The 20,452-nt window shown below is 46.7% G+C and overlaps 1 long non-coding RNA gene across 1 annotated transcript in view; it reads right to left on the reverse strand.

The window, feature by feature from the left end:
* Positions 1-4,977: 4,977 nt before the first annotated feature.
* LOC142826869 (uncharacterized) overlaps positions 4,978-20,452 on the reverse strand; it is a 74,106-nt gene continuing 58,631 nt past the window's right edge. The window contains exon 3 of the long non-coding RNA XR_012901139.1: positions 4,978-5,152. This is a non-coding gene — a long non-coding RNA (uncharacterized LOC142826869). The remainder of the gene's footprint in view (positions 5,153-20,452) is intronic.

Raw genomic sequence — 20,452 nt, forward strand, 5'->3', positions numbered from 1 at the left:
CTTACAGCCACCTCTCGATTACAGGGGAAAGATTGACCAAGGACAATGCACCCGGGCTCAGGATAGCTGAATTGTGGGGTTGGTTCTACCACAAACTCCCTCTCAGACCTAGGGCAAGTCACTCGGGCCTAGGTCCACAAAGGATTTTCGGCTCCTAACTCCCATTGAAAGCTATGGCACTTAGGAGCCTAAATACTTTGGAGATCTGAGCTAGTGACTTTGCACCTCTGTGCCCTGTCTGTAAAGCAGGGATAACTGCTTCCCTCTCCCCAAATTCATCCAGATGTGGCATGGCTTGGATGCTCTGTTAGAGGGGCGAGTCCAATGGAAAGCCCTGTTAAGAAACATACAGCTGTTTTTTTCCCCCATGGGGGAACCCCATTTATCCCAGCCACCCCAATGACACACCTGGGGCCAAATCCCCCACTCATCCAAAATGTGCAATTAGCATTTTGGACAGGAAAAGCCACTCGGCTTGCCAAAACCTGAGCACACCCCTTGCGACAGACTGACACCTAATGCAGAGCACGGAGGGACGTGGCCCTGCCTTACGTATTAGCTGGGTCATTGCTGTTGCAGGGGAAAATACAAAAAAGCCCCTGAAGTCAGACCTTAGTAGGTGGGAAGAAAGCGGGAGTCGTTCGGAGCAATTTACTTCCAATCTGTGAGCCTTTCTCAGAGCCACAGTGCAAGCCGGGTGGGAGCCCACTTGGAAATCGCAGACACTTCTGTTCATTAATTTAATTTTTAAAAAATCACCTTTTTTCATAGCGGTGATGACATTTCTTTTCATTAGCCCTTGCGAATCCCGCCTGGCCTCTTTGACCACACCTGTGAACCGAAAGCCCCATAAAAAGGGCTGGGTCTGTTTTGGGTGGGCATGTGTTTTGCTTTTGGAGCCAAGTTGAAAGCTTTGCGGCCCGGGCTTTTCCCTAAGCCCAGCGGGGAAGCTCTGAGAAAAGGCAGGACGATAGGAGCTCTTGTGAAGGGAAGCAGGCCTGCTGATACACCCAAAACCACAGAGCGCTGCAGTGGAAAACATTGCTGTATGAACTGTCAGCGCCAGATGCTGATAATGAAGAGGCGGACGGGCGTGGGGAGATTTGCAGTGGGGGGGCGGGGGAAGCGCAGTAGACGGTGTATAGTCCTTGCCCTGATCTTTAACTCTTACGCTGCTTCCTGACGTCAGGAGCCCTCCATAAGCCAACCGGTGTCATGCACAGTCTCCGCTGTGCTGTTCTGGCAGCAGAACGCTGTGGCCGGAGATGGCCCCTGTGCTTATCCCTTGGACTGCCTGGGTTACACACCAACCCACTGCAACACCAACCCACCCCCTAACACCCAAGGTAGAGAGCGCATCCCTAGGGCCTGGAGGCACAACGCAAACTAGAGCCCCCCCGAGGCTGCTCTAACTCACCCCAGTCGCGGGGCAGAGCCAGGAGAGGGGAGCCACCAAGAGGCAGGACTCATCACCGCGGCGCCTCCTGCTGGTAGCTCTGGGGAATTCGTCTTCCCTCAGCAGGGCGTCCCATTCTGGCGGGGTTTTCACCCGTCCGCGGGCCACAGGCGTGTTCCAGACCTGCATTGCTCCCGGACCGCGATATCCTCTTCGGGACAGTGCCCTCTGGCCAGGCTCACTAGAGTGAGTGCTCCTCCCCCTTCTGGCGGTTTATCAGCCGTCCTTAGTCTCTGCTGCCTCGGTGGCCAGCGGTAGCCTCCAAGCCCAGCCCCTCTGTCTCAAGGGTGAGCTACCGCGCTTGGTGGCAAGGTGTGATGCAAGGGGGAAAGACCCACCCACTCCTCTGAGTCCTGACCCAGGGGCGCTCTGGCGGCTGCTTTGTCCTGCTCTCCTCTACTCCCCTTCACTGCCTCTAGTTCCCTGGGCCACTTCCCCTGTGACCCTTTGCACCCTCCTGGCCCTTGCAGCAAGGCAGGGATCATGCAGGCGCCTCCCTCTCTAGCCCCTCCGAGCCTGCCCAATAGAGCTCTATTGAAGGTGCTTCTCTGGGAACCAGGTCCTGCTCCTTCCCCGGTCAGAGCCTCACTGACTCTTTCTGCTGAGCTGCTCCTTTATATGCGGGGCTGGCCCAGCAAACCACACCCTAACTGGCTACTAAAAAGCCTCTCCCTAATTGGCCAGGGCTGTACAGAGGCTCCCGCCTGCTTTAACCCCTTCTGGCCCGTGTGGGGCAATCACCCCACCACAGGAGCCTAAAGGTAGCTTACACCCACCATAGCCCTCCACCCTTGAGCCAAGGGCAGGAACGGTATAACTGGGAACCAGCCCCTTCTGTGTGGTTTTCGGCCGGTGCCTTTAGCATGGCCAAAAGCCTCAAATCCTGAGCTGCGTATGTAACCCACTGACAAGTAAGGTGGCCAGATATCTTCACGAAAAATTGGTTGAGCGAGAAAAAAAAAAAAAAAAGAGGTTGCTGCACCTTTAAATTGCCACGCTTCTCACTCCCCCCACCCTCGCAGATGACACCAGCCTTCCATCCGAGGAAAGCAGAAAATACCAAAAATACTGTTTTCTTTTACCGGGAGGAAGGCCAAAATATTGAACTGTCCGGGCGAAAACCAGACACCTGGCAACCCTAGCCACTGGCAAGGGAGCATCACTGGCCGTGCTCTGTGCTGAACCAGAGAGGAGATGAGTCTGCCCAGCCTTCCTGGGATCCTCTTGGATGGTTGGTGGAGCATTTGCTGTTCTTTTGGCTGGTGAGCCTCTTGGAGAATTCTGGGCGATATTTTCAGCACAGAATATCATTGAAACTCACCTTTGTTGTGACACCTACATAAATCCTCGTGATCAACAGCTGTTTTTACTGTGACTAGAATGGTGCAAATAGACTGGGTGGTTCAGGGAGAGTTCAAAAAAATTGGAAAAAATATTTTTGTGTCAAGCACAAAACAAGATTTTCCAAAAATTTCAGCACGTCACAGCATAAAATAGCCTAATAACTGTCATTAGTTTTAGGTCAAACAAACATTTAATTTGACCATGTGGTGAATGGTATGGAGGTAACACCATTTTCTGGACCCTATTTTTAAGCCATTCAGTTAGCTAACCTCTTTTCTCAGTCGTTGTTCATTCTTTAGGCCTAATATCCACCCTAGACCTCCCCCACTGCAACTTGAGACCATTGCTCCTCATTCTGCCATCTGCCACCACAGAAAACAGCCTCTCTCCATCCTCTTTGGAACCTCCCTTCAGGGAGTTGCAGGCTGCTCTCAAATCCCCCCTCACTCTTCGCTTCTGCAGACTAAACAAACCCAAATGCCTCAGCTTCTCCTCGTAGGTCATGTGCTCCAGCCCCATTATTTTCTTTGACCTCCGCTGGACTCTCTCTAATGTGTCCACAAGCTTTCTGTAATGGGGGACCCAGAACTTGACACAATACTCTAGATGTGGCCTTTCCAATGCCGAATAAAGAGGAATAATCACTTCTGTAGAGTTGCCGGCATTGCGCCGTTGAGTGTGTCCATACTGAAGTACCAGCATATCTTGATGCTTGAATCATTCCATAGATAACAATGCGACTCATCCATGGATGGGCAATCATTTTTGATGGCGGGGGGGGAGGGGTCACTCCAAGAATTTGGTAAGTGGTCAAGGGCCGCCGCACTATTCTGTGATATTAATGGAGGAGGTGAGGAGGTGCGGAGGTGAGGAGGCCTAATATCCAGCCTAGACCTCCCCCACTGCAACTTGAGACCATTGCTCCTCGTTCCGTCTGGGATGGAAGTTGGGTGCAGGAGGGAGCTCAGGGTAAGGGATTGGGATGCAGGAGGGGGGAAATTCAGATGAAGGAGGGGGTTGTGACCTCAGGTAGCTGATGGAGCCAAGGGGAAGTGCAGGAGGGGGCCCAGGAGAGGATTCGGACCCAGAAGAGGGGGAGCAGGGTCTGGGAGGGGATTGTGACCTGGGGTCAGGGGGCAGAGGGTTGGGGGCAGGGCGAGAGAGATGGTGGGGTGCCAGAGGCAGACTCTGGCCTGGGCAGCTCTTGGCTAGCAGCTCAGCAGGTCCTTCAGACAGTCTCTCTGCCTTCCCTGCTCCCTCAGAGCACTGTGAGCTCCAAAGTGGTGGGGGGAGGACTTTGCCAGTGGGAGCTGCGATATTGTGCTGAGGGCAGGGGCAGCGTTCGAAGTCTCTCCTCTCAGAAAAGCGCAAGCCCCCTGCTGCCCACTGCTCTGAGCAGCATATGGGGGCAAGGCTTGATTTGGTGGAGTGGCAGGCCGGATCCAGCCCATTCGCCGTATTTTGTCCACCCCAGGACTAGTCCCATGTATACAACTGCTCACCTTTTTACTCAGATCTCTCTCTATGCACACAGCGCAAGAAGCCATTTTGTCCTCAGCCTTGCTGCAGCATGTTACACAGGAGAGACACACACTGTGTTCTCTCTTCCAGGCTCACCGGTATTGGGACCACCAGATAGCAGGCCATACCTTGACTGTTTTATCCCAGACGAGGACTTAAGGAGCTCGCCATTGCCCAACCAAATTAATCCGGCAGTGTACAGAGAAGCTTAATGAGCACACAAACATCCATGGACCTTATTCTCCCTCTCACACAATCGCATCCCTGCTGAGGTAATGCAACCGACCCCAGTTGTCTGTGAGGGGAACCAAACCTGGGGCCTCTGGGCACTTAGGGCGTGAGCCTCTACAGCTAAAAGCCCACTTGCGATCAGCTAAGGCTGCCCACCAAACTCATTACTCTTTTTGTGAGTAGTCTCTGTGCCGCTCTACAGGATAACGTACCACCTCCCGAAGGTATGTAGGTTACACTGACACACATACCGCTCACGCCACATCGTATATATCCTGTGGCTTCCCACCTCCTCTTCTCAGCCCATTACTGGTCTTTGATTAAACCCCATTGCCCTCAGGTCTTCTTCTTTTAAAAGCCCCCTGGGTGTATTGCTGTTTTCCCCATGATAATTGTTACAAGAGAAAAACGAAACAAACCCATGTTGTTAGGGCAGAGGAAATGTAGAGAGATTAATCCTCTTCTCTTGGGATGTCGTGCACCAGACGCTTCATTCCCTTCCTTCTGACTGACACATTTGCTGGCGATGAAATCAACCACTTGGCTGCCAACTGGAGCTTGAAAGTGATTGGAAATTACTACGGTTTACAACTGGAGGGCCTGCAGAAAAAAATTCTGTTTTGTTGACATGGCAACAGGGACCCAACCAATCTGAACATGAATTAGGGACATGTCCAATAATTTGGAAGGGCTGTGCTCTTAAAAAAAAAATCGAGTTGTAGAGTAGGAAGAGAAGAAGAAGAAACGTTAGAGTACACTGGAACGGCCTATTAAAAAACCAGCACATTATACATCCAAACTATATAGGTGGTAAGTTGGTAAGTGAAATCTATGCCAAGATCAGGAAACCTCCAGCCAGAACAGATGTGGGTTTATAGAGGCAAAGCGAGCCTTTAAAACGGGCTTAGGGAATTTCCAATTCAATAATATGTTGATCTAAATGTGAAGACATGAAAATGGGCATTTAATGGGATCTGAGCTTTTAAACCGAACGAACTGATGAAGTGGCATTTTTATGGGGGACCGGCCTGAAGTTCACTTAATACAAAAATCACGGTTCTCCCGAGCGTCAGCCCTGATTTCTTCACGTCGGGAGCGCTGGCAGGTCGCTAGAGAAAGCCTCACAGGAGAGCAATTCCGAACGATGACATCACAAACTCCAATATTGGTCCCTTGAGGTATCCGCTTATATTGTATCTAGACCACCCAGACTGTTTGCTCTCATCAGAGCTTCACTCTCACAAACAAAATGTCTCTTTTCACATTGAAGAAATGAGAATAATAAAGACACATCAGGCCAGATTAGAACATAAGAACAACCATACTGGGTCAAACCAAAGGTCCATCTATCCCAGTAACCTGTCTGCTGATACCAGATGCCCCAGAGGGAGAGAAAACTACAGGTAATCCTCATGTGATCCCTCCCCTGTCATCCATTTCCAGACAAACAGAGGCTAGGGACACCATTTCTACCCATCCTGTCCCAGCTGTGCCGTGCGAGGTCCCTTTTGGAGCACTGGAAAGAGGGCATCTTTCCTCATGGAAACAAAGAGGCTGAGCAAACCCATTGACATGAATAGGGGTTTTTCCATCCACATCAGTGGGCTTTGGATCTGGCCCAGAGAGAGACGTTCCTCCTCGACTGTCACAGCGTAAGCCGCCTTTCTGCAATATCGGCATTTTCCTCCTTCCTCCCTCCCCTCCCCACCCCGTCTGTTATAAATAGCAGCGACAGGAGCTGCCGTGCCCCCTTTGGACTCCCCTCAGAGCTTCCCGAAGCCAGCAGTGATTACAGGGCCGCCTCTTTGAGTAAACAATGCCTCCTCCTCGTGGTCGTGTTCCAGCGGCCTTTGCCCTGTCCCACCGTGACCCGCGGCAGGAAGTTCTCCTGCGCGAGCTGCAGGCTAATTAAAGGAACAGCCTAGAGACCTCGTCACCTCCCCCAGGGCCTGCCGCATTGTTCTGGTCTCCGTCAAGCCGCATGACAAGGTTACGGCGGCAGAAAGTTGAAGTGGCTTCTTCAGTCAGCAAAGTTGCAAGAGGAGATGCCCTGTTTCACAGGCCCGGCCCGAGATTAGCGGCGGATAATAAATGTGCCTGTGTCGTGAAAAGCTAAAGTTGAAGGGATTGGGTGTTTCCTGGCAGCTCTCTCTTCAGGGCTAATGACTGTGGCCGGGCATCGCGTACGTGCCATGCAGACAACCCCAATTAAAGGGCCACAGCCTTATGCGTTTTGTGTACTTTAGATACTCCAAATATAAACCCCTTGTGATATTCTCCCCCACAAAAGCAACAATCGCTTGCTCTGAGCAATTAGGTCCTTTTTTATTTCAAGGCAGCAGCAGAGTCCGGCCAGCTCAAAGCCTTTAAAAACCATGAACGTGGTGTAAAAAGCAGATTTAAAAAAAAAAATCTTTTTGTTTCCTTCCCGGATCTGGAGACTTTGGAGTGCATGGGGATCAGCTTGTTAAGGTTTTGCTCTGCACTTCAGCCCATAGCGTTGTGCTGCTCAAGCCCGGCCAGCCCCCCTATGTCACGGGCCAAGGGGGCTGCTCCAGCGGCCCCCCCTCCTGCGTGACACGGCAGGCAGGTTAAATGGCTCAACATAGGGTTCCACTGGTTAACGTTTTAAGTAGGATTATAGATCCCTACTCTGTCCCTGCAGACCAGCCTTCCAAGATGGACTCTGCCCCTTTGTTTCTGCAGCTTCATATTTACACACCCATAAGAGACACCCCAAGCTTCCCTCAAGGTTCTGCAGCTGCCTCCATGATTTCTGAGGAACAGGAGTGGGAAGGTATTTCTTGTGGCACCTACATAGATTCATGGGACACTAGAACTGGAAGGGACTTTGAGACGTCATCAAGTCCAGTCCCCAACCAAACACTGTCTAGACTCTCCCTGACGGGTGTCTATCCATCCAGCTCTTCAATATCTCCAGTCACGGAGATTCCATAACCCCCCTAGACAATTTATTCCAGTTTATTTAACAGGTAGGAAGCTTTTCCTAATGTTCAACCTCAACCTCCTTTGCTGCAATTTAAGCCCATTGCTTTTTGTCTTATCCTCAGAGGCCAAGGAGAACAATTTTTCTCCCTCCTCCTTGTGACACCCTTTTAGGTACTTAACATCTGCTCTCATGTCCCCTCTCAGGCTGTGTCTTGACTGCATCCCTCTGTCAGCAGAGGGATGCAATTAGACACTTCAAAGTTGATAATGAAGCGGGGATTTAAATATCCCGCACTTCGTTAGCATAAAAATGGCCACCGCTTTTTTTCGACGTGGAGCTTTGTAAAAAAAAATGATCTTTTGAAAAATAAACCTCAAAATATGCCTCAAAAATGAGTTTTTTTTCAGAGTTTCTAATCTGCATCCTCTGCCAACAGAGGGATGCAGTCTAGATGTAGCCTCTGTGTTCTCTTTTAAACTAAACAAGCCCAGTTCTTTCAGTCTTCCCTCAGGTTTTCTAGACCTTGAATCATTTTTGTTTAGAGCAAAGTGGCTGCCTAGCTGTACCAGCTCTATGCAGGAGTGTCCCTGAGTTGGCCCAGCCTGACTCCCATCTCCAGCAATTGCCCATTAGGAAAAGCAGATCTCTTCAACATCCAGAAAATGGGCGAGTTCTTCCTTTCTGGATGACAGCCCAGGAGAGACTCAGCGGGCTGTGGCCCATGATAGTCCCTCTCGCTGTCAGATCAGAAATAGCGCTGTTGTAATGAGCCGTCAGCCGAGTGGGAAGCCAGGACGTCTGGCAGCATAACACAGATCGCTGCCACTTGAGTTAAAGGAGTCACTTTGCTAGCTGCCGGCAATAGCAGGTTCTTATCCACTAGTGAGAGAGTCAACATGCATGTGGTCAATGGGGTGCATTCGGAGACTTCGCACGAGGATGAAGACATGTATATGCTGATGGTGGTCACGGGGTCAACACGCATGTGGTCAATGGGGTGCATTCGGAGACTTCGCACGGGGATGAAGACATGTATATGGTTATGAGGAAACACATGTCTACTCGGGGGAGTTATTTTGAAATAACTCCTCTTACTTTGAAATAACAAGGCAAGCGTTCACACTACAGGCACGTCTACACAGCAGCGTTACTTCAGAATAACTGACGTTATTTCAAAGCAACAAAGGGCGCCTCTACACAGCAAGCTGTTATTTCGACATAATGTCGAGCTGGAGGACTTCTAACTCCAACTCCTGTAACCCTCATTTCACGAGGCGTTAGAGAAGTTGAAGGAAGAGTGTTCTTCCTTCGATTTCCTGAGGTGTAGACAGCGCCAAAAGCTGAGTTAGGCTATTTTGACTTCAGCTACACAATTGTCGTCGCCGAAGTTGCATCGCTTACTTTGACTTTTCCCCTGCTGTGAAGATGTGCTCTATTAATCCCGTTATTTCAAAATAATGGGCTTGTTATTTTGAACTAATAACTCCTGCGTGTGAAGAGAAATAAGCTTATTTCGAAATAGTTATTTCAGGAATGATTAGTTCAAAATAACCTGGTAATGTAGACATATCCATAGTTCTTAAGAACCATTGCTAAAGCCGTTAGCACAATACACTCCAGTGTTTCTTCATAAGAACATAAGAACGGCCATACTGGGTCAGACCAAAGGTCCATCTAGTCCAGTATCCTGTCTGCCGACAGTGGCCAGCACCAGGTGCCCCAGAGAGGGTGGACCGAAGACAATGATCAAGCGATTTCGATTTGTCTCCTGCCATCCCTCTCTAGCCTCTGACAAACAGAGGCCAAGGACACCATTTTATCCCCTGGCTAATAGCCTTTTATGGACCTAACCTCCATGAAATTATCTAGCTTCTCTTTAAACTCTATTATAGTCATAGTCTTCACAGCCTCATTTGGCAAGGAGTTCCACAGGTTGACTACACAAGTTCCTCATAAGCAGCTGCCCAGTGATTTCTCTAGGTAACTACCTTGGTCCAAACTGATAGGGGAGAATCCACATAGGGGCTATATATACCCCTTTCCTCTTTACACAGAATGCTTTCCAAACAAACTTATGTACCAACTCTCTACAGGAAACAGTACCTACAACTTACCAATGCAACCTCCTCTCAGGCAGGTGTTCTATGCTCAACACGGCTTAAAGACAGGTGTGTCTACACTAGGAAATTATTTTAAATAACTAAATTTGGCTTCATAACTCCCAATTTTACAAAATTGAACAAGCGTGTCCACACTGCAAGGAAGCTGTGAAATTAGTCTGAGGCCAGCTCTGTTAGGGCACGTCTACACTGCAGCATTATTTTGAAATAACTGACGTTATTTCGAAATAGCAAGGTGAGCATCCACACAGCAAGACCATTATTTTCAAATAACAGGCTTCTTCCGGCGTAATAAACCCTCAATTCATGAAAAATAACGCCTATTTCGGAATAGCGGTAGTGTGGACGCTCCACGGCTGCTATTTCAAAATAGCGCCTCCCCAGGGCCATTCAAAGCAATTACTTTCCAGTGCTTCTGGGGGCTCACAAACCAAGGTAGCACATCCACATTAGGAGAGCCTGCATTGGACTATTTTTTGAGGTTTCCCTGGAGAGTGGACGTGCTATTTTGAAATAGCTCCTTCGGGAATTATTATTTCAAAATAAGCTCACGGTATAGACATACCTTTATTATCAGGGCTTGACAAATCCACTTATCTACTCGCCCGTGGTGAGTAGATTTCAGTCGGTCACCCCGTTCACCAGCAGTGCGCACATGCGCAGTGCAGGTCTGGCGCCTGTGCGGTGCGGAGCTGGTGAGTGGGTTTTCGCCATGGTTGTTGAGCCCTGTTTATTATGGGCGCGCTACCTTGATTTAGAGCTCCAGGAGGCACTGGGGAGTAATTATTTTCACTTACTTTGGGGAGGCGTTATTTCGTAATAGCACCACCGCAGCGTCCATACTCCTGCTATTTTGAAATAATTCTTTCTAAATTAGCCTTATTCCCCGTGGAAAGCAGGAGTTCAGATTTCAAAATAACCATCCCGTTACTGTGAAAGAACAGGTTTGGTAGTGTGGACGCTCTGCTTATTATTTCAAAATAACTCCTTCATGTAGACCCGGGCTAAGGCTTTGACATACTTCTCTGTTCAATGTTGCACTCTGAATCGTTTGCTTGACTCCCCTCTTCTTTTTTTTCCTCCATTTTCTGTCCTCTTTAATCAGTTGATATCTGGTCAAATTGGCTTTCTCCTCTCCTGAACAGCCTTTCCTCAAAATCTACTAGGCTACCGCCTTTAAGTGATTGGGCAAGAAAATGGCAAATGAAACTTAATGTTGATAAATGTAAAATAATGCACATTGGAAAACATCATTCCAACTATATATACAATATGATGGGGACTAATTTGACTACAACTGCTCAAAAGAAAGATCTTGGAGTCATTGTGGATAGTTCTCTGAAAATATCCACTCAGTGTGCAGCGGCAGTCAAAAAACCAAACAAAATGTTAGGAGTCATTAAAAAAGGGATAGAGAATATGACAGAAAATAACTTATTAACTCTCTATAAAACCATGGTACATCCACAGCTTGAATACTGTGTACAGATGTGGTCATCTCATCTCAAAAAAGATATCTTGGCACTGGAAAAGGTTCAGAGAAGGGCAACAAAAATCATGAGGGGTTTGGAACGGGTCTCATATGAAGAGAGATTAAAAAGACTTGCACTTTCCATCTTAGAAAAGAGGAGACTAAGGAGGGATGTGATAGAGATCTATAAAATCATGACTGGTATGGAAAAAGTGAATAAGGAATAGTTATTTACTTATTCCCACAATAAAAGAATTAGGTGTCACCAAATGAAATTAATAGACAGCAGGTTGAAAACAAACAAAAGAAGTTTTTCTTCACTCAGCGCACAGTCAACCTGTGGAACTCCTTGCCAGAGGATGCAGTGAAGGCTAGAACTTTAACAGGGTTCAAAAAAGAGTTAGATTCATGGAGGTTGGGTCCATCAATGGCTATTAGCCAGGATGGGTAAGAATGGTGTCCCTAGCCTCTGATTCTCTGGAGGTGATGACAGGGGAGGGATCCCGTGAGGATTACCTGTTGTGATCCCTCCCTCTGGGGCATCTGGTATTGGTCAATGTTGGCAGACAGCATCCTGGGCTAGATGGACTTTTGGTCTGACCCAGTATGACCGTTCTTATGTTCTTACGTTCTTTTTCCATTGTTAAAATAAGCACTGTTTTCCCTCATTTCTTCATCAACTGCCCTGTCTGAAGGTTTCCACAGAAGCCAACCTTGGCCAGTTCTGATTCTAGACCCTTCTCAGAACAACTTCTACGGACCTGGACACAGGACATTAGCCAGGACAGGATAAGAAAGCTGCAGCGCTATAAATGACTCCATGTCTCCGACTTGACCACCACGCCTGACCTGGCAAGGAGCCTGCTTCCTCCAACACATTACTCAGAAGTTTTCTCCCTCCTTGCTGGCCAGTGCCTCACTGACTGTGTCTCCGTGCTGCTGAGCCGGTTCTGCTTTGCTCAGTGTGAGTTTGAGGTCGCTCACTCTCAACACGCCTCTGGAGAAATGAGGCTTAATATCCAGGAGTCAACTATGGTCATAAAGGGTGTGTCTACAACGCAATGTCAGACAAAATAAGCTATGCATTTTGAGCTATGAGACTATTTCGAAATAGCTTATTTAATCATTCAGCACCATCTAGACAGCGCCAAATGTCGAAATAAAGCGCTATTCTGAAACGTCCCTTACTCCTCCTAGAACGAGGTTAACCGAATAGCGAGCCCGAAATAACAGGCTCGAAATAGCGTCGCAGTGTAGACATAGCCAAAGAGTGATCATCAGCTGTTCTAAGACAGCAAAGGGAGGGAATCTGTAGGGGACTGATGAAGGAGGAGAGTACAGCAGGATATGGTCTCAATTCACAAAATTATAATGTAGCCACGGTAATAAACTGGAGAATGCTGCCTAGTCTGTATCATAAAACCAGAGCACAACCCTGCTGTGTAACAGAGCAAGCCCTCTCCAGAATGCCTTTTTTTTTAAAGTTTAAGTAGGCAAGAACAAACAACACAATTTCCCGTCTATCTAATGAAATCCATCTGCCCGGGCAATGCGTTCCTATAGATCGGCTCCCTGCACTGGAGCTATACATCAAGAGGTGGAATTGATTTTAGCCTCCGTGGCATTGTGCGAGGCTCGTTGGCTTTTCGGGTTTCTGGGGGAGCTCTTTTTTGCTTTCAACGGATGTGGTTTCCCCGCCTGGATTTCCTTCCACAAGGGAGTTATAGCTGGACATTGATGAATAATTTGTAGTCTCCACTAGTGAAACTTGTGCTGAGTTATGGCAAGTTCCCTCTCAGTGCTCTTTTGTGCCTGTAGACCTAATGCCTTCCACGCAAGGTGTACGGAGCATTTTGCTCAGCATGATTCCCTGGGAAGAGTGGTAAGTGTTACATGTGTTCTAGCTGTCTTCCCAGCTCCTCCCTTGCACCCAACCAGGTCTTGTCATCAGGACTTCATGGAAGACAACTCAGGCTGGCTACGTCTACACTGGCATGATTTTCCAAAAATGCTTTTAACGGAAAAGTTTTCCGTTAAAAGCATTTTCGGAAAAGCACGTCTAGATTGGCAGGACGCTTTTCCGCAAAAGCACTTTTTGCGGAAAAGCGTCCGTGGCCAATCTAGACGCGCTTTTCCGCAAAAAAGTCCCGATCGCCATTTTCGTGATCGGGGCTTTTTTGCGGAAAACAGTACTATGCTGTCTACACTGGCCATTTTGCGCAAAAATCTTTCGGAAAAAGACTTTTGCCTGAATGGGAGCAGCATAGTATTTCCGGAAAAGCACTGATGATTTTACAGTAGATCGTCAGTGCTTTTCCGGAAATTCGAGTGGCCAGTGTAGACAGCTGGCAAGTTTTTCCGGAAAAGCGGCTGATTTTCCAGAAAAACTTGCCAGTCTAGACACAGCCGTCATGTCTGCAGTACAGAGTTTTTCCGGAAAAACAGCCGTTTTTCTGAAAAAACTTCCCTTATGTCCACACTGCAATCACGTTCTTTCGAAAGAAAATTGAAAGAACAAAGGGTTTTTTCCGACATTGGTAAACCTCTTTCTATGAGGAAGAAGCCTTTTTCCAAAAGAGCTCTTTCGGAAAAAGGCGTGTGTGGACGGGGAAGAGGGAGTTCTTTTACAAGAAGAGAAAGAGAAAAAGGACAGGTGCCCTGGTGGCCACTCCATCCATAGCAATCACAGCTTACATGCAAGAGAGCATCCATTCAGTATGGACGCTATCTTATGAAAAAGCAGATCAATTTTTTGATGCACTTTGGCAGAGTGGACGCTTTCTTTCGGAAGAAGTGTTTTTGGAAGATCACTTCTGAAAAGCTTATTTCAAAAGAAGCCTGCAGTCTCGATGTAGCCTCAGTTGTGGTACTGGTAAAAGCGGGATGAGAGTAAGAGGCAAGCCCTTAACTTAGAAGTGAAGGACCAAATCCTCAGCTGATTTAATTCAGCTCTCTGGACGTAAGTGGAGGGGTGCTGATTTATGCCAGATAAGATCTAATCTACATTCTGTGGGGCAGGCAAAATGTCCTTATTTAGCCTTCGTCTACACTAGGGCTTTATTTTGAAATAAATCCCCTTCGGTCGAATTTATAAGCTGTGCATCCACACACTGGAAACAATAACCCCAACTCTACATACCATACAATGGGGGCTAATTTAGCTACAACTAATCAGGAAAGAGATCTTGGAGTCATTGTGGATAGTTCTCTGAAGACGTCCACACAGTGTGCAGTGGCAGTCAAAAAAGCAAACAGGATGTTAGGAATTATTAAAAAAGGGATAGAGAATAAGATGGAGAATATCTCATTGCCCTTATATAAATCCATGGTACACCCACATCTTGAATACTGAGTACAGATGTGGTCTCCTCATCTCAAAAAAGATACACTGGCATTAGAAAATATTAGGAGAAGGGCAACTAAAATTATTAGGGGTTTGGAATGGGTCCCATAGGAGGAGAGATTAAAGAGACTGGGACTTTTCAGCTTGGGAAAGAGGAGACTAAGGGGGGATATGATAGAGGTCTATAAAATCATGAGTGGCGTGGAGAAAGCGAATAAGGAAAAGCTATTTTCTTGTTCCCATAATAAAAGAACTAGGGGCCACCAAATGAAACTAATGGGTAGCAGGTTTAAAACAAATAAAAGGAAGTTCTTCTTCACACAGCGCATAGTCAATCTGTGGAACTCCTTGCCTGAGGAGGTTGTGAAGGTTAGGACTATAACAGGGTTTAAAAGAGAGCTAGATCAATTCATGAAGGTTCAGTCCATTAATGGCTATTAGCCAGGATGGGTAAGGAATGGTGTCCCCAGCCTCTGTTTGTCAGAGGGTAGAGATGGATGGCAGGAGAGAGATCACTTGATCATTACCTGTTTGATTCACTCCCTCTGGGACACCTGGGATTGCCCACTGTTGTCAGACAGTGTACTGAACTGGATGGACCTTTGGTCTGACCTAGTATGGCCATTCTTATGTTCTTATGTTCTTAAGCACCAGGATACAGTGAGGTATGGAGATTTGATTTGTCTCACTGGGTGTAAATCCATGACCAAGCTAAGATAAGAACTGAGGAACCAGATTCCCACCTTGCTTAGTCTAACCACTAGGCCACACTTTTTATCTTACTGCTGCATGTGGCACCTTGTGAGTTAAATATTTTTTCCACTGTCACCAAAGGCTTAATTATAAGCCTCTGGCACCAAATGTAGGCTGCTCAGCCGATAGCTGTCTGACTAGCTGAAGCACTAATTCCCAATCTGAGCCTGAAGAGACTAGTTATCTTGGTGAGAGAAACACATACTTACACAGACTTTTTTTCCCCTTATTCCTGACCTTTTGGAGTGAGCGTGAAGGCAGAGGACTGAGGAGTGAACCTCAAGAGAGGCAGGTTCAAAATGTTTTACAGCAACACCGGAGAGCGTTAGACATGTAGGGAACGTACATATACATTGAGAAGCAGAGGTGTGGTTGAGCTGGAGAGAGTCCAGAGGAAAGCAATGCAAATGGGAAAGGGTTAAGAAAACCTGACCTCAGAGGAAAGGTTAAAAAAACGGGGCATGTTTAGTTTTGAGGAAAGAAAACCGAGGTGGAAACTGATTCCAACCGTGAAATAGGTTCAGGGCAGTTATAAAGAGGATGGGGATTAATTGCTCCCCAATTCCACAGGAGGTAGGACAAGAAGAAATGGGCTAAATCTGCGGCAAAGGAGATTTCAGTGAAGTGTTAGGGAAAAAAACTTTCTTACTCTCGAGGGGGATCTGTCGAGAAAGAAAGCTTTTTTCGACAGATCCCTTATGCCTCCTGCAAGGAGGTTTCCAGGATCTGTCGAAAAAAGCTTTCTTTCTCGACAGATCCCCCTCTAGACTGCCGCTTTTTGCTGACAAAGTGCTGAGTCGGCAAAAGGCGGTGGCCGTTTTTATGCATATTAGGCGCGGGATATTTAAATCCCTGTCTCATTTGCAATGTTGACCTGCCTAATCTCATAACAGAGGGATGCAGTCTAGACATACTAAGGGTGGTTAAGCTCGGCAACAGGGTTCCAAGGGAGGTTGTGGTATTTCCATCCTGGGCAGGTTTTAGAGACAGACAGGCCAAACACCTGTCAGAGATGGTCTAGGACAATCAATGGTTTTCAGCCCATGGTCTGCAGACCACTGGGGGTTTACAGACTATGCCTGAGATTTCCGAAGGCATGCGCACCTTCGTTTGAAATTTTGTAGGGGCCTGAAAAGGAAAAAAGATTGAAAGCCACGGGTCTGGGTTTACTCTGTCCTGCCTTAGGGCAGGGGACTGGATTTGATGACCTCTCCCGGTCCCTTCCAGCTCTACCATTCTATGAAAAAAGATACTCTGTGTTTCCAATTCCCTCTGCTTTCACAATGACTCAGTCCCTGGTTCAGAGCCAGATCTGCACGGTTTACGATGTCCGAGAATTGATTTGCTTTAAGTTCTGCATTTCCCTCATTAAACATTACTAAAAGGTAAGGCAAAGCTACAAGACCACACACGTTGGCATTGGGGCCATATGTATGCAGTGCACAGCTGACATGGTGGCATAAATTAATGTTTGCTCCCATCTGGTGGGTGGAAGTAGAAATTGCAGGTAGATGGAATATGATGTAAATTGTTTTTTCAGTGAGTTGTGGGTAATATTTAGTGTGGGGGGGGGGAGGGTAAAAAAAGGTTTGATTTTGTTTCTATTTTCACTAGGAGGGTGCGGAAGCACTGGGATGGATTACCTAGAGAGTTGGTGGAATCTCCATCCCTAGAGTTTTTTAAGTCTCAGCTTGACAAAGCCCTGGCTGGGTTGATTTAGTTGGGACTGGTCCTGCCTTGGGCAGGGGGCTGGACTTGATGACCTCCTGAGGTCTCTACCAGCTCTAGGATTCTATTTGTAAAGGCATTTTATGGATCATTATGTTTTTATTTAACTCTTTATCTGTGTATGGATCACATGGGCGTTTTCTGATCCGCTACCGCTGTAATTCTGGAGCGGAAACCAGAGATCACAAACAGGGAACGGGTGAATGTGTCATACACGTGTCATACTACCTCAGAAAGGCAGCAATGCTAAACATTCATGGTCCATTTTGGTCAATTTCATGGTCATCCAATTTTTTTTAAATGGTAAATATTAAAATGGTAAACTACAGCGGTGGAATTGTGTGGGGAGGTTGCAAGGTTATTATAGGGGGGCTCTTTTGTGCTGCTGTTGGTGGTAGCACTGCCTTCAGAGATGGGGAGCAGCAGCGGCTGGTTGGGAACAGTGGCTGCTGGATGGGAGCCCAGCTCGGAAGGCAGAGCTGCTGCCAGCAGTAGCACAGATGTAAGAATGTCATGGTATCCTCCATTGTATCTATATAGTATAGGGTAAAGGCACACAAAAAACCAAATGTCATGGGAGGACACCAGATTTCACGGTTTTGCATGGCTGTGAATTTGGAAGGGCCCCAGCAACAGCTAATGGTCTCACCATCAAACTGGAAGCCTGCATTCCTTTTCTGACTTTGTCCCAGACCTGCTCTGTGACTTTGGATATGTTTCTGTGCTTTTTGTCTCTTTAGAGTGTAAGCTTTTTAGGGACGACACTGTCTCTTCTTATACATCTGTACAGTGCCTTGCGTAACATTGCGTTGCTCTTGGTCTCAACTTCTAGATGTTGGTGTCATACAAGTAATAATGATTGTGCTGAATTCTGTCAAGCTACAACTTCTGGTTGATGGGGTTGGTGCTAACGATGCAGGGTTGGTGCTAACGATGGGGCTGGTGCTAACGAAACATCGCAAGGACAATCACTTAGGCCGTGTCCAGACTCAGGGGTTTTTTCGGGAAAAGTAGCCTTTTCCCGAAAAAACTTCCCCTGCGTCCAGACTCAAGGCTTTTCTTTCGATGGTGGTAAACCTCAATTTACGAGGAAGAACGCCTTCTTTCGAAAGTTCCTCTTTCGAAAGAAGGCGTTCTTCAATGTAAAGAGGCCGTCTTCGAAAGAGAGCATCCAGACTCGCTGGGTGCTCTCTTTCGAAAAAGCGGATTTCTCTTTCGAAAGATCCGCCTGCAGTCTAGACGCGATCTTTCGAAAGAGGCTCTTTCGAAAGATGCTTTCGAAAGAGCCTCTTTCGAAAGAAGCCTGCAGTCTAGACATAGCCTTAGTGCTATGAAGAAGTAACATTAATCCTGGTGGATTTTTTCCCTCTTGTGCTGTTCAGAAAGGAATTGAAAGAAAAATCCTTAGAAGCTGTAATTCTAATCTGCGTTTTTTCCTCCAGAGCACAGAATCCTTACCCGAACATTTAGGACCTATCTGAGACCAAAGTATTCTGTTTGATTGATTGTTGCATATGAGAGATGTGATGCAAACAGAAGGGTTTGGGGGGGTTTCTTTTAATACATCCTTAAATGTAGCAAACAAGATTCTTGCTGATTAAGTAAAAGTCATTCTTTGGGGTCTTATTTGTGTTACAGGAATTCCTTACAAGGGAAAATTCAAATCTGCTTCAATTAAGGGTCCAATTTGTAGCCCCGCTGGGATAAAGCTGGGATAGCGAAACAGTTAGGCAATTAGATTTAGAGCTAGGAGACCATCAATTCCCTGCTCTGCCACAGCTTTCCTGAGTCAATGGGGGCTAGTTTCTTGGTCTATCAGCACCTCATTCCTCTACCAGTAAATTGGGGATAATAACAACCCACCTGTTGGGGTATTCAGAGCATAAATACATTAAAGACAATGAGGCGATGAGGGTCACTCATTAACTTTATGCATAAAATAGGCTCCTAAATACTCGCCATGGACATCTTCTAAATGCTGTTTGGGGCCCCTTACATCCTTTTATAATAATAATTTCACCATCGAGCACTGATTGTCTGTACTGTAGACTTCAGATCCCTTTCCAAAGATGGACAGTGTCACTGCTTTCATTTACACAAAGGGGAGGTCAGAAACAGAGCAGCAACAGGACCTGCCCAAACACATGCAGCAGCACTGTCCTTACCAGCAGCTGCGTAGGGCACCCGAAAATTTTGGGCACCATTGGGTCTTAATGTCTACCCCCCTGCCTTTTCCTATACCTGTTCTGTGGCTCTGCTTCCTCTGGAAAGGGTCTAGTTGACTTAAAAGTGAAAAAGTGCTCTGCAGATCTATTAGCAGAACCCTGGTATTCCTATTAGCAGAACAATGAATCTGTGAAAAAGCCATTCAAATGGCAAGGAAGTTATTTAAAGGGCATTTGCCAACCCCAGGTATATACTGTCTCAGAGCTGTGTTATTCTGCAACTTAAAAAAAAAATAGTCCTGTAGCACCATAGGGCACATCTACACCGCACCGTTATTTCGAAAGATCTCACATTATTTTGAAATAGCAAGGTGAGCAGCCACACAGCAAGCCCGTTATTTCGAAATCATTTCGAAAGAACAGGCTTCTTATTCCAGAATAATAAACCCTTGTTTCACGAGGAATAATGCCTATTTCGAAATAGTGGTATTTCGGAATAGCAATAGTGCGCACGCTCCACAGCTGCTATTTTGAAATAGTTCCTCCCCAGAGCCATTCAAAATAATTACTCCACACTGTTTCCTGGGGCTCAAAATCGAGGTAGTGTGTTCACATTAGAGGAGTCTGCGTCAGATTCATTTTGAGGTTTCCCTGTAGTGTGGACATGCTATTTTGAAATAGTTATTTTTGGAGTTACTATTCCAAAATAGCTTCTGAAATACGTGAGTAGTGTAGACACACTGGTAGGGTGCGCCTACACAGCACCCTAAACTCAAAATAAGATACGGCGCCACGCGAATTATGTATCTTATTTCCATTTTATTTCAAAATTAGGCTATTTTGAAATTTGGCACATCTACACAGTGCCAAATTTCAAAATAAAGCACTACTTCGAGCCATTCCTTAACCCTCGTGCAACAAATATTTTGAAACAAATATTTTGAAATAATGGGCATGTTCCTTAGGGGACGCGGCATTGCTATTTCGGGAGACTTCTGGTATCCCAAAGGAGCAATGCAGTCTAGACGTACCTTTGGGGTACATCTAGACTACAGGCTTCTGTCAACAAAGAGCGTCTAGACTACATCCAGTTCTATAGACAAAGTAAGCCGCTTTGTCAACATGAGAGTGTAGGTGCAAAGGATAGTGTAGATGCAATATTGCCTTCTGTCGACAAAAGGCGTTATTCCTCATAGAATGAGGTTTACCAACGTCGACAAAACTACCGAGTTCTGTCGACGGTATGTCGAAAGAACTCGGCGGTAGTGTAGATGCAGGTATAGTTTGTTGACAAAAGGCCACTTTTGTCGACAAAACTCTGTAGTCTAGACACACCCTTGGAGACTAACAATCTGAGGAAGTGGGTTTTG

This window comes from Pelodiscus sinensis, chromosome 2 (genome assembly GCF_049634645.1).
Source record: "Pelodiscus sinensis isolate JC-2024 chromosome 2, ASM4963464v1, whole genome shotgun sequence".
NCBI lineage: Eukaryota > Metazoa > Chordata > Testudines > Trionychidae > Pelodiscus > Pelodiscus sinensis.